Below are 12,936 nucleotides of genomic sequence, written 5' to 3'. Positions count from 1 at the left end.
TTTACACAATAGTATATTATTTAAAATATTTTTATATTTTTAGAATTTCTTTTTTTATCAAAGACAAGATATTTTATTCCAACAGTGAAGGAAATATAAATAGTCCAAATTCAGGACAAAAGCAAAAGGAGCAAATGGGGGTTTCCAAGAAAATCACATAAGTGATAGTTTATTAAACATTAACTTGTTATTAAGAAAAGAAAAAGTGCCAAAAAGTTAGGGTAGTGTGCTTGTTCCATTTTGTCTGAAGGAGTGGAAAAGCTTCAAGGTTGCCTCCAAGGTCTCTTTCGACAACACTTTCTTCTGTTCATACACCCAAAGGTTCCAGCCAACTAATTTTGCCAACAAATAAGAGCTGCGAACCTGAGTTTATTTTCTCTGTCTCTTTGTTACGCCATATTCTCCTTCAACCTCAACCACCATTGATAAAATTGAGTGCATGATTGAGAAGGCAGGAAGCTGAGCAGAGAGCTTTTTTTTTTTTGCGGACTCTTCTTGCATCTGAACAAGTTATCAGACAATGGTTGATTGATTCACAACCATTATAGTAGCGAGAACATTCTGGGTTTGTGGAAGAAAACCTTTCATTGAGATTGATAATCATCGGTAGGGCATTGTGGAATGCCTTCCAGAAAAAAGATGGATTTTATGGGAGATTGCACGTTTCCAAAGGTGAGACTAGAGTTAGAGGTTTCTCATTACGTCCAGGCAATAATCGACTGCAACATGGTAGAAATGGTAAGAAATATTATATTCCGATGCTACATCATATTTGTTTGTCTTGTTAAGGCACCATTATAATTCTTCTTCTCCACTTGTAGGATTAATAGCCAGTATTCTGTTTGCAATTTCAGGGAGAAAAAGCTATGAATCAGGTTCTGATGCCATGTTCGTAGGCTAAGTGTGAGGTCTTTCACCCAAAAGATTTAGTGATTCTGAAGCTGGATAGATTGAGTCCAATTAATGCAAAAAGGAAATGGTGGTGGCAGCCAGGGATCCCCAAAAACTTTGATATCACAGCCAGCGCCTACTTCCAGTTCAAGCCTTTCTCTACAACTCGGCGGCCTTCCAAAATACTATGCCATCCCCAAGAAGGTAAGCTTTCAACTTCTGTTGTTAGTACATTTCTATACCTGAAATATTTTTCCTTTAACATTCTGCTCAATAGAGAATTAGGTTGCGTAGCTAGTCTCTAAAACTGTTTTTCCAATAGCGCTAGGTTCTGAGCACATAGGTCCTTCAAACCAAGTCCCCCCCCCTTTTTTGCTCTAGGTCATCTTATCCCAACTAACCCAGACCATATATCTCTCTGTCCCCTGCTGCCTCCACCAAAACTGAGTGAACATGCTATGAATTTTAGACAAGAGAATATCTAGAAGTCTAAAACAGGACAGTGTATAAATAGGAACAGCTTCGCCAGCCACTATGATGAAAACATGTTTTCCTGCATTAGATAGAACATTGCATTTCCAGCCCAAAAGATTATTTTGTATCCTTTCTTTGATTGAGTTGAAAGTAGATTGAAGGTTGTAGAAGACTTAGAAAAGGGGGGTTGAATCTATGACATTCTTTTACTTTAATGAAATACCCCTTTAATTACAAGCTTTTAATCTGAATCTGTTTGAACTCAACAGCGGAAAATTTATGAGACAATTTCATTTTGTCTCATGAATATCAGAAAATAGAATAGAGAAGGGAAGATAGAAGCTGACACTATCATGTATCTTGGTTCAGTTGCCTTGTGCAATGCAACCTACATCCAATCTCCACCACAACAGTAGTGGAATTTCCAATAAAGTTAAAGTATTACATACACCAATTTCACAAGATTGACACAATTCTTCCACTCTCAAGTTCTAACCTAACTTGACTTGGCTATGCTAATACCTAACTCTTCACTATTTGTGCTTACCCAACTAAGAAAGGGGTACCTTACTGGTACAAGATGCAAGACACAAAACCAACCTAAAAAAATCTGAAATTATTCTAGGCTTTTCACTCAGGTATATCACTCAGCCTTTCTCACTCTGTGGCTTTTTCTTAAGCTCTCTCTTTCAGCCTTTTACCACACAAGAAATTACAGAAAGATATACATTGAAAATGAAATTACAATCTATGAAACATGAAGGAGATTGATGCTTTAACAGCCTCTATTGCTATGCTATGAACCAGATTTGCTTAACTCTGATTTCATTCCTCATTCTGGCAGAATGTTCCTTTGATAGAAAGAACTGTCCAAGTTGATGAACTCTCTCAGAGAAGACATCTCAGAACATGAACTTCAAACTCTGGTTTTCTCTCCTTCGCTTCAGAATAATGAAAAAATTGTCTTTTGTACCTCCTGTATGTTGCTGAGTTGCTCTTTACCAAGTCAACTTCTCGAGCTGTGTGCTAACAACTTAGCCTTTTACTTTCTTCCATTAATCCCCAATTTAGAATTTTGAAACAGATCTCTTTCTCTTGACTGAATGTCTCAGAACAGCAAAGAAAAAAAGTTTTCAATGACAATCCCACATCTAAATCCTTGAGATACTACTTTGTCCCCAAGAAACATTCTTGGCCTTTGATTCACAGTAGTGTGTTTCAGAAATCACTTTCTCAATATATCTCAAAATGAAGTAGCAGAGAGTTAGAGAGGGAGGGAAGAAATTAAGATGTATGCAAAAGGAAATGAATCACCTTTAGCTTCTTACTTAGCTTGATGTGGTTTAATTTGGGTGATTAGACCTCAACTTTTTTGCTTAACCCTTCTCTTTCTTCTTTGGTGAATGACTTAGGAACGAAGCACTTTCTCTCTTCTCCGAGTTCTGTCTGAATTGAAAAATGAACGTTGCTTTGGAGGCAAGCACTTGGAGAGATCAGCTTGAGAGAATTACATTGGACTTAGGTTGGCTTTGATCCAATTGACCCAACTGAATTCCTTGCTTTGTTTTCTTTGGGCTTCCTTTGTTTAGACAGCCTACCAGTAGATTCATTTTGTTCCATATTGGGCTGCTGCTATGTTTGCTAATTATGGCCTGCATCACTTAATCAGAAATAATCAAAACTAATTGGGTGATTAACCCACTAAAAATAATATTTGTCATCATCAGTTTAATTTAGTTAATTTTTTAACTCAACAATCTCCTCCTTGATGATAAACATAATTAAAATATTAATAAAAAAGAATTGAATTTGAATAAAGTTAAGGAACTTCTCTTTGATTTTGTGTTGCTCCCCCTTTCCTTTAAAAGGGTTGCTCTCCCTAGATTTGTACTCTTCTCTTCCTTCCTGTTTATTACTCTTATAGAGAACACAATAAAGTACAACACACAATTCAACTTGACTAAGGGATTTTACACAACCATCAACAAAAATCCAGCCCAAACTTTGACAAATTACATCAGTAATTTTAACAAATATCCATTTCAAAAAATTACTCAAAATTGAACAAAACAGAGCATTAAGACTAACAAAGTCATGACCAAGCAACAAATCTTATAAGGTGAGGTCAAATATGATGATCACAACCTGATCATAGCATCATCAAGCTTTTAAGTTCAATTCACAAAAAAATGTCACAGCAGCAAATATTCATGACAATAGCATATTCAATTCACATTCAAATTTGCCTACTATTCAATTAACCCACTACTCCCCCTTTTGTCATCAAGGATGGAACAACACTCAAAGTGGCACCTTAAATCTTGCACAAAAAGTGTTAATGCAAAGTCCAAACATGTAATTAACTAAAAATAAATGCAGCAGTGCTTAAACAGTTTACAGTCATCCGAAACAAAATATAGAAAAGTTCAAAAGAAACAACAACAGTTTTATGAGATAAAATTAAATAGAAGGTAGCAGTAACATGAGATAATTCTAGACATCTGAACTATCCTCCTCAGAATCAGCTTCTTCTTCAGCATCAGTAGCAGCATTTTCATCCTCTTGGAGATTATTAATGAACTTCATGAAAACAGCCACTCGATCTCTTAATTTTCAGAGGAAGTTCTCATGCTTGCTTGCTAACTTCCTATGTTCTTTGCTCATAGCAATCATATGGTATGACTAGGAGACAAATTCTTGTATCACATCCTTAACAACCCCAAATAGAACAGATTTTTGTCCAGTTGAGACTGCGGTACCCTCGGTGAAAGGTGGAGGAGAATCCTCAGGAACGGATTCATCATCATCATCATCTAGAACCACCCTTTTAGAGTGAGTGGGTCCCTTTTTCTGCTGTTTTACTGAACCACCTCCTTTTAGATATGAGTGTCTATTTTCATAATCCTCATTTGACAAGTCAACACCAAAATGCTTAAAAATGCAAGTTAAGAATATGCCATAAGGAAGGGCTTTATCTTTCTCACTTCTAACAGAATCAAACATATATATTACCATTAAATAAGCAAAAGAGATTTCTGTTTTTGTGAGAATAGCATACAAAACAAGAATGTCAGTGTAAGATACCCTTTGGTATGAACCATTCTGAGGAAGGATAATATGATTTACTATACGGTGCAGCTGAGCACGATTATAACCCAGGGCCTTGTGAGTGGGTGTGATGCCATCAATCAGAGAAACGTGTTCACATACATAAGCCAGAGCATCACTGAAAGAGATATCAACTCCTTTGTCCCATTTACCCGAAGCATAGGCACACGCCCCAACATTAGTGTATTTCAAGGAATCACTGATAGTTTCATTGTTTAGCACAATGTCTCAGCCCTTGACATAAGAATGAATATTGTCCTCATGTTACGTCATATTGGCATAAAACTCTCTGACTAACAGTGGATAAATAGGCTTTTTAATTTTAAAAAGGTGATGTCAGTCTAGAAATTTCAAATTTTCAACAAAAGGAAAACCTTTCTTTTTCAGAGAGGGTAAATCAGCAAGAAAAGTGGGACACAGGGTACGGTACTAAATAACTCCTTCAAAAAAAACCATTATTCATAGCAGACCTAAATTTGTGAGGGTTATAGTTTGAGTGAGAGGTCATGAAGTGTGATTTTTGTGCAAAGGGATCAATGTCTAGTTCCCTAACAGATTTAAGAGGGATACGTGGTTTACCTCTTTGAGGATGATTGGGAACAGACCTTGTATTAGATTGAGTTGGCTCAGTGGCTTGTTTGGCTGCAGCAAGGCATTTCCCTTTCGAGGTGCTTGGCTTCGATGGACCGCTGTGAGGAGCGTTGGGAGTTGAGGTTGGCTTGGAGGAAGATGGAATCCTTGAGAGATTCTTGGTGTGAGCCATAGGATATGTGCGAGGAGGAGATGTAGGAGGAGAAGGAGAAGGTGTAAAGGTTCGGTCTTGTGAACAAGTGGAGGATTTTGATTTTGCTGGAAGTTTGAGAACTTTTTCACGAGAAGGCTTTTAAAGAACAGTTTTCTTCCTCATTTAGTTGGTTTTTGATTTTGAACAAAGAGAAGCAGTAAAGATAGTGGGAAGAAACCGAAGGGTTGAAAGAAGGAGTTATGAAGGGAGAAGATGGAGTGTTGGTAACCGCACCATGAAAAAAATTTTCTTGAAACATCCAACTGCATCATCTATGATTTGACCTTGAAAGGACTTAACATCACAAAGAAAAAGTGATTTGATTTTATTGAAAATTAAAACAGAAAGTAATTTTAAATTTGAAAACTATGGACTAAAGGACAAAATGAATAAAATAAAATAAAACACATGGATAATGTAACACTCATTTTCGGCCCAGAGGTGGTTGAGTTTAAGGAAACACATTGGACCACTCAGAATTTGAATTTTTTAAGGTTGGCCCAGATGATTCAGCATGTACAATAAGGCCCAGAGAGCAAAGTTCAGAGAGATGGTTCTTCATATACCCAGAATTGTCTCATCCCAACCTATGAGACAAAAATTTCAACGAACATATCAGCAATTTTCAAACAATGAATCATGACTTAAAATACCTAGACTAGTCCTAAGCATGCAAAATCTGTCTTTAGCGAGTGGTTTAGTGAAAATATCAGCTAATTGCTCTTCTGATTTAACAAATTGAATGCTAATATCCCCTTTTTGAACATGTTCTCTTATTGAGTGAAATCTCACTTCAATATGTTTAGTTCTGGAGTGCAAAACTGGATTCTTTGAAATATTAATGGCACTCATGTTATCACACAACAAAGGAATATTATCAGCATTTAATTTATAATCAGTAAGCTGTGTTTTTAACCACATAAGTTGAGAACAACAAGAAGAAGCAGCTATATACTCAGCCTCTGCAGTGGATAAAGCCACTGTGGACTGCTTCTTACTTGACCAGACATTTAGAGACTTTCTAATGAAACAACATATGCCTGATGTGCTCCTTCTATTAACTCTATCACCAGCAAAATCCACATCACAATAACCAACTGCAGAAAAATCATCAGTCTTAGGATACTATAAACCAAAATTGGATGTGCCATGAACATATCTAATGATCCTCTTTACTGCTGAAAGATGTGACTCTTTTGATTTTGATTGGAATCTAGAACACATTCCAACACTTTGCATAATATTAGGTCTAGATGAAGTTAAGTACATAAGAGAGCCAATCATTCCTCTATACATAGTCTCATCTACATCTTTCTCAGTTTCTCCCTTTTCTAATTTTGAATTAGGGTGCATGGGAGTTCCCATGGATTTGTCATTTTTCATACCAAATTTCTTAACTAGTTCCTTGGCATACTTCTCTTGATGAATAAAAATACGATTTTCAGTTTGCTTAATTTGAAGTCCAAGGAAAAAATTAAGTTCACCCATCATGCTCATGTCAAATTCACTTGTCATGAGTTTTTCCAAATTCAGTACAAAGGGATTCATTGGCTGATCCAAAAATAATATCATCAACATAGATTTAGATTAGAATGAAAGAATCATTATAATTCTTGATAAATAGAGTAGTGTCTGTGGTGCCTCTTTAAAAACTATTTTTCAAAAAAAAAAGAGTTAAGTCTCTCATACCAAGCTCTAGGAGCTTGTCTTAAACTATAGAGAGCTTTAGATAGTTTGAAAACATGGTTAGAAAATTCCTTATTTTCAAAACTAGGTGGCTATGCCACATACACTTCTCTATCTATCACACTATTCAAGAATGCACATTTCACATTCATTTGATATAATTTGAAACCACAATAAGCAGTATAAGCTAACAGAAGTCTTATAGCTTCCATTCAGGCAACAAGGGCAAATGATTCATTAAAGTCTATTTCCTCTTCTTGGTCACATCCTTGTACCACCAATCTTGCTTTATTTCTAGCAATGCTTCCATCTTCACCAAGCTTGTTCCGAAATATCCACTTAGTGCCGGTCACTTTCTTTCCACTAGGCTTTGGAACTAATGTCCACACTTGATTCTTTTCAAACTCATGAAGCTCATTCTCTATTGCCTTTACCCAAGAAGGGTCATCAAGGGCTTCCTTGACATTTTGAGGCTCCATTTAAGAGAAAAAAGCAATGCTTGTTTCTTCATTTGCTTTTCTAGTGGAGGAACGAGTTTTGACACCTTGTGATATATCCCCAATGACAAACTTCTAGGAATAGTTCTTCAAGAATCTCCATTCACGAGGTCTTGTGGACTTAAAAGCAGATTCGGTCACTGAGGGATTTAAGGAGCTGGTGGTTTCAGTATTTTCTCCAGATTCATGAGACAAAACAGAATTGTCTCGTGTTGGATTTTCAGTAGCTGCAGGTTCTGATTCAGTTTGTTCAGAATTTTCACTTTCATGATTTTGGGCTTTTTCATCATCCTTTTGAGCCTGATTTCCTACATCACAATCTTCCAGAATACTTTGAACCAAGTTAGTATCACAAAGTGTAACATGTATGGACTCCTCAATTATTCTAGCATCTTGATGATAAACTCTATAAGCTTTACTAGTTGTGGAATATCCTACAAATAAACACTCATATGCCTTTGGATCAAATTTTCCCAAATTATCTTTGTTATTTAGAACAAAACATTTGCATCCAAAGATATGCAAGTAATTTAAATTAGGTGGGTGACCTTTCCAAAGTTCAGAAGGTGTTTTCTTCAAAAATTTTCTTATGATAGTTCTATTCAAAATGTGGCAAGCTGTGTTAACCACTTCAGCCCAAAGGAATTTTGGAACATTACTCTCACAAAGCATGGCTCTTGTACTTCTATTTCTTCTTTTCACGACACCATTTTGTTGTGGTATCCTTGGACAAGAGAAGTTATGAGATATTCCAAATTTCTCACAAAAGGATTCAAATAATTGGTTTTCAAATTCAGTTCCATGATCACTTCTTATAGAAGAGATCTTTAAATCCTTTTCATTTTGAACTTTCTTGCTAAAAATTTCAAAGGCCAAAAAGATTTCATTTTGTGTGCAAGAAATAAAACCCAACCAAACCTAGAGTAGTCATCCACAATTACTAAACCATAATGCTTATCACCTAAGCTTTGAGTTCTTGTTGTACCAAATAAATCAATATGTAGCAATTCAAGTGGTCTTTTAGTAGAGATGTCTTCCTTTGATTTAAATGAACTCTTTGTTTGTTTTCCCATATGGCAAGCATCACAAGTGATGTCTTTGTCAAAATTTATTAAAGGAAGACCTCTTACTAATCCTTTCTTGACAAGTTTGTTTATTTGAAACATACTTGCATGACCCAATCTCTTGTGCCATAGCCACTTTTCAGATTCTTTAGAATAAAAACAAGCTACATTTTGATCCTTTAGTTCATCAAGGATAACTCCATACACATTATTACAATGCTTAGCAATAAACAACACTTCATTAGTCTTTTCATTTATAACACAGCATTCCAATCTTTTAAAAATCACTAAATAACCCAAATCACACAATTGACTTATACTCAAAAGATTATGCCTGAAGCCATTTACCAAAAAGACATCATCAATGAAAGTAGAGTGATCATTACCTACTTTTCCAACAGCCACAATTTTACCTTTTCCATCATCTCCAAAGGTCACAAAACCTCCATCATACTTGTTGAGTTTGATGAAGAAGGTTGACCTTCCAGTCATGTGCCTTGAGCATCCACTATCCAAGTACCACATATCCTTTTTGTTCTTGGATGCTAGGCAACTCTGCATTAAAACTTCAAGTAACCTTAGGTATCCAAATTAATTTGGATCCTTTGAAGTTAATCCACCTTGGTTGTCCAAGTGCATTGAAATCACAGACAACATTGTAAATTTGGCTTCCTACTATTCTTTTTTTAATGAAGCATTGTGAGTATGAGTGATCAAATTTCTTACAATTAAAACAATGATTTCTTGATGCTTGTTGCTAAAATTGACGTGAGTTATGATGTTGGAAATGATTAAAGGACTGAGATTTTCTGGTTTTTGGAAGAGGTGCATTTCTTTTGACAAAATACCTTTTGTTGTGATTATTCCTTTTTGCAAAAGCATTCAAACCAGAATCTTTGAACACATTTGGGCCTTTTGAAGAAGAGGTTCTATTGTTAAAAGATGGATTTTTGAAAATAACCTCATTGGTTAAAATATAGCCTAGACCCGATTTGTTTGATACAGGTTCAGTTCTTGAAGATGATTCAGTTTCCTCAAAATAAGAGTTTTCAAAATCTTCTTCATAGGTAGGAATAAATCCCAAACCAGATTTGCTGATAGTAGGTTTTGTTTTTGAAGAAGAGGCTATGAATTTTGTGGAGGAGTTATCAAAAACTGCATCATCCTTTATCACATATCCTAAACCAGATTTTTCAAACAATGGTCTTTGATTTGCAAGTAATTTGTCCAAGTTGCTAGAACTTTGAGCAAATTTTGCTAAATCACCATTCAATTTTTTAATCATTTCATTTAATCTTTCATTTTTAGCAATAAGCTCTTGAGAAGGGTCCACAATGTGCTTTCCTTCACCTTTTCTTTCAAAAACTCATTTTCAGCTTTCAACATTTTTTTTTCAGATTTACATTTAGTATATTTTTCCAACAGTTTTGCAGAATTTAGTGTGAGATCATCAATTATAACATGTAAATCATCTATGGACAAGTCATAATAATTTACCTCATCAAGTTGATCATCACCAGCCATGAAGCAGATTTTATCTTCACTTTCGGAGTTTTCTTCCTCATCCAAATCATTCTCAAGATCTTCCCAAGATGCTATGAGCACTCTCTTCTTTTCTTTCTTCCATTTGTCCTCCTTATTGAGTTTTAGACAGTTGTACTTGAGATGTCCAGCTTCCTTACAGTGGTGACAAGTTACCTTGCTCATGTTCTTTTTGTACTCCTTTGAGCTTAACCATTTGTACTTGTCTCTGTTCCTCATTATCATTCTGAGTCTCCTAGCAAAAAACACAAGTTCATCATTTGAAAAACCATCACTAGACTCACTCTCTTTTAATTCTATTTTTGACTTAAGGGCAATTCCCTTTTTCTTTGAGTTCGGCTTTGTGTGTGTGGCTTCATAGGCAAGGAATTTTCCTCTCAGCTCATCATAGGTTATGGGACTTAGATTATTACTCTCGGCTAGGACAGTGGCTGTTGTTTTCCATTTCTTTGTGAGGCTTCTAAGGAGTTTTCTCACTAGGGTTTGTTCTGAGTAGGTTGTACCCATAGCATCGAGGTTGTTGATTATGATTGAGAATCTCTCAAACATTTCATTAATACTTTCTCCATCCTTCATGTTAAACATTGATGATTGGAAAATTGACGGTTTAGAATTCACAATTAAAATCTCGTCGAAGTATAGTTTCTAAACCAACAATAATCCTTTCATATAAAAATTTGTTTGTCACTAGTGCAAACCCCTAAAATCTATAAACCGAAGTATTTAAACCTCGGATCGTTCTCCCTAGGAGTTGCAATAAAGTGTCTTGTTATTGGTTATAAGGTATGTTTTGGGGTTTTTGAGATAATAGGCAAGAAATATAAATGGCAAGGAAGTAAACTAATAGCTACAAAGGTCTTGGCAAGGTTTGGTGGTCAAGGATCTCTATCCTAATCACTAACCACAACATGAGAATTGGCAAGGATCAATCCCACTAAGTCATCCCCTAACTAATAGTAGAGGAAAGTCAAGTGAGTTATATCAATCCAAGTCCATAAGTCCTAGTTCTCCACCAAATCAATTAGTGAGATCTAGAGTTAATGGCTCCCAATCGTTAATCACTTGGACATTAGTAACTCAAGAGTTCCTAAGTTACATTCCCAAGCCAAGAGCACTAAAATCTACTCTAACATCCTTCCAAGTATTTCATCAAATACTTGGAAGGCACAAAAGAAAAGCATAGTAAAATTGCAAGAAATGTAAATCTACACTACTCAAATGCAAAGAATTAAACAACAACAATTCAATTGAACAATAAAGGAACATGAATCATAAATTGCATTAAAGAGAAATACAAGAAACAAAAGTGCATGAACATAAAAGTAGAGAATTACAAGAATTAAATGCAAAACTAGAGAGAAGAAAGGTAGAAGAAGAAGAATTACAAAAGGAAAAATAAATCAAAGCATGAAATTAACCTAGATCTAAGAATTCCTAATCTAGATCTAACCTACTCCTAATTCTAGAGAGAAGAGAGAACTTCTCTCTCTAGAAACTAACTAAAGCATGATAAAACTAAAATAAAACTCCCTAATTGACTAGATGCCTCATCCCTCTTCAATCCTTGGGTTAAATAGCATCAGAAATGAGTTGGATTGGGCCCACAAGGCTTCTAAAATCGCTGGCCACAAGTTGCATTAAGTGAATCATGTGTAACCATCGGCACGTACGCGTATAGTGCACGTGCGCACCTCTAAACGCAATGCAACTATGGCAAATCTTATATCATTTCGAAGCCCTAGATGTTAGCTTTCCAACGCAACTAGAACCGCATCATTTGGACCTCTGTAGCTCAAGTTATGGTTGATTAAGTGCAAAGAGGTTGGCTTGATAGCTTTTGCGATTCCTTCATTTCTTCATGAGTTCTCCATTTTTACATGCTTTTCCTTCATTCCCTTGATCCAATCTTTGCCTCCTAAATCTGAAATCACTTAACAAACATATCAAGGCATCTAATGGAATCAAGGTGAATTAAATTTAGCTATTTTAAGTCCTAAAAGTATGTTTTCACTCTTAAGCACAATTAAAGGAGAAGTTATAAAACCATGCTATTTCATTGGATAAATGTGGGAGAATGTGATAAAATCCTCTAAATTCAACACAAGATAAACCCTCCAAATGGGGTTTATCAACCTCCCCACACTTAAACCAAGTATGTCTTCATGCTTGAACCAGGAATGAAGCAAGGGGTATGAATATTTATTCAATGCAAATAACCTAAATGCATCTATCTATATGAATGCAACTAAATGCAAAATGATTCTACCTACTTGGTTAAAAATAAATCAATCCTCCAAGAGCATGTATAAATGGGTAGGGCTAAGGTCATATAATGATTCATAAATCTTACCAATTCAAGTATAAAAATGAAGTTCAAGTAGACTTGCAAGAAGAAAGCTCATGAAAGTTGGGAACAAGGAATTGAGCATCGAACCCTCACCGGAAGTGTTTGCACTCTAGTCGCTCAAGTGTGTAGGGTCGATTCTCTCAATTCTCCCCTAATCATGCTTTCCAAGATTTGTTTTTCATCTAACATTCAACATTTATTTCATGCATGCATACAACTATCATGAGGACTTTTCATAGGTTGTAATGGGGCTAGGGTCAAGGTAAGGATACATATTTGGTCAAGTGGGCTTGAAATTTGAATCTTTGATCACCTTAAACTTCCCACCTAACCTATATAGCAACCTATACAATTCTAAACAAACCTACCTACCCATTCTTCACTTTTTCACATACTCATGCAATTTTTTTTCTTTGATCACAACACATATACATTGATTATTATTGAGCTTCACTTGGGGCATTTTGTCCCCTTTTTATTGCTTTTCTTTTCTTTTTCTTTCTATTTTTTTCTTTTTCTTTTGATAACTACATGTATTTTTTC

This window comes from Arachis ipaensis, chromosome B1, assembly GCF_059453495.1.
Source record: "Arachis ipaensis isolate K30076 ecotype BB chromosome B1, ASM5945349v1, whole genome shotgun sequence".
In the NCBI taxonomy this organism is placed as follows: domain Eukaryota; kingdom Viridiplantae; phylum Streptophyta; class Magnoliopsida; order Fabales; family Fabaceae; genus Arachis; species Arachis ipaensis.
Note: the sequence above shows the minus strand (reverse complement) of the source record.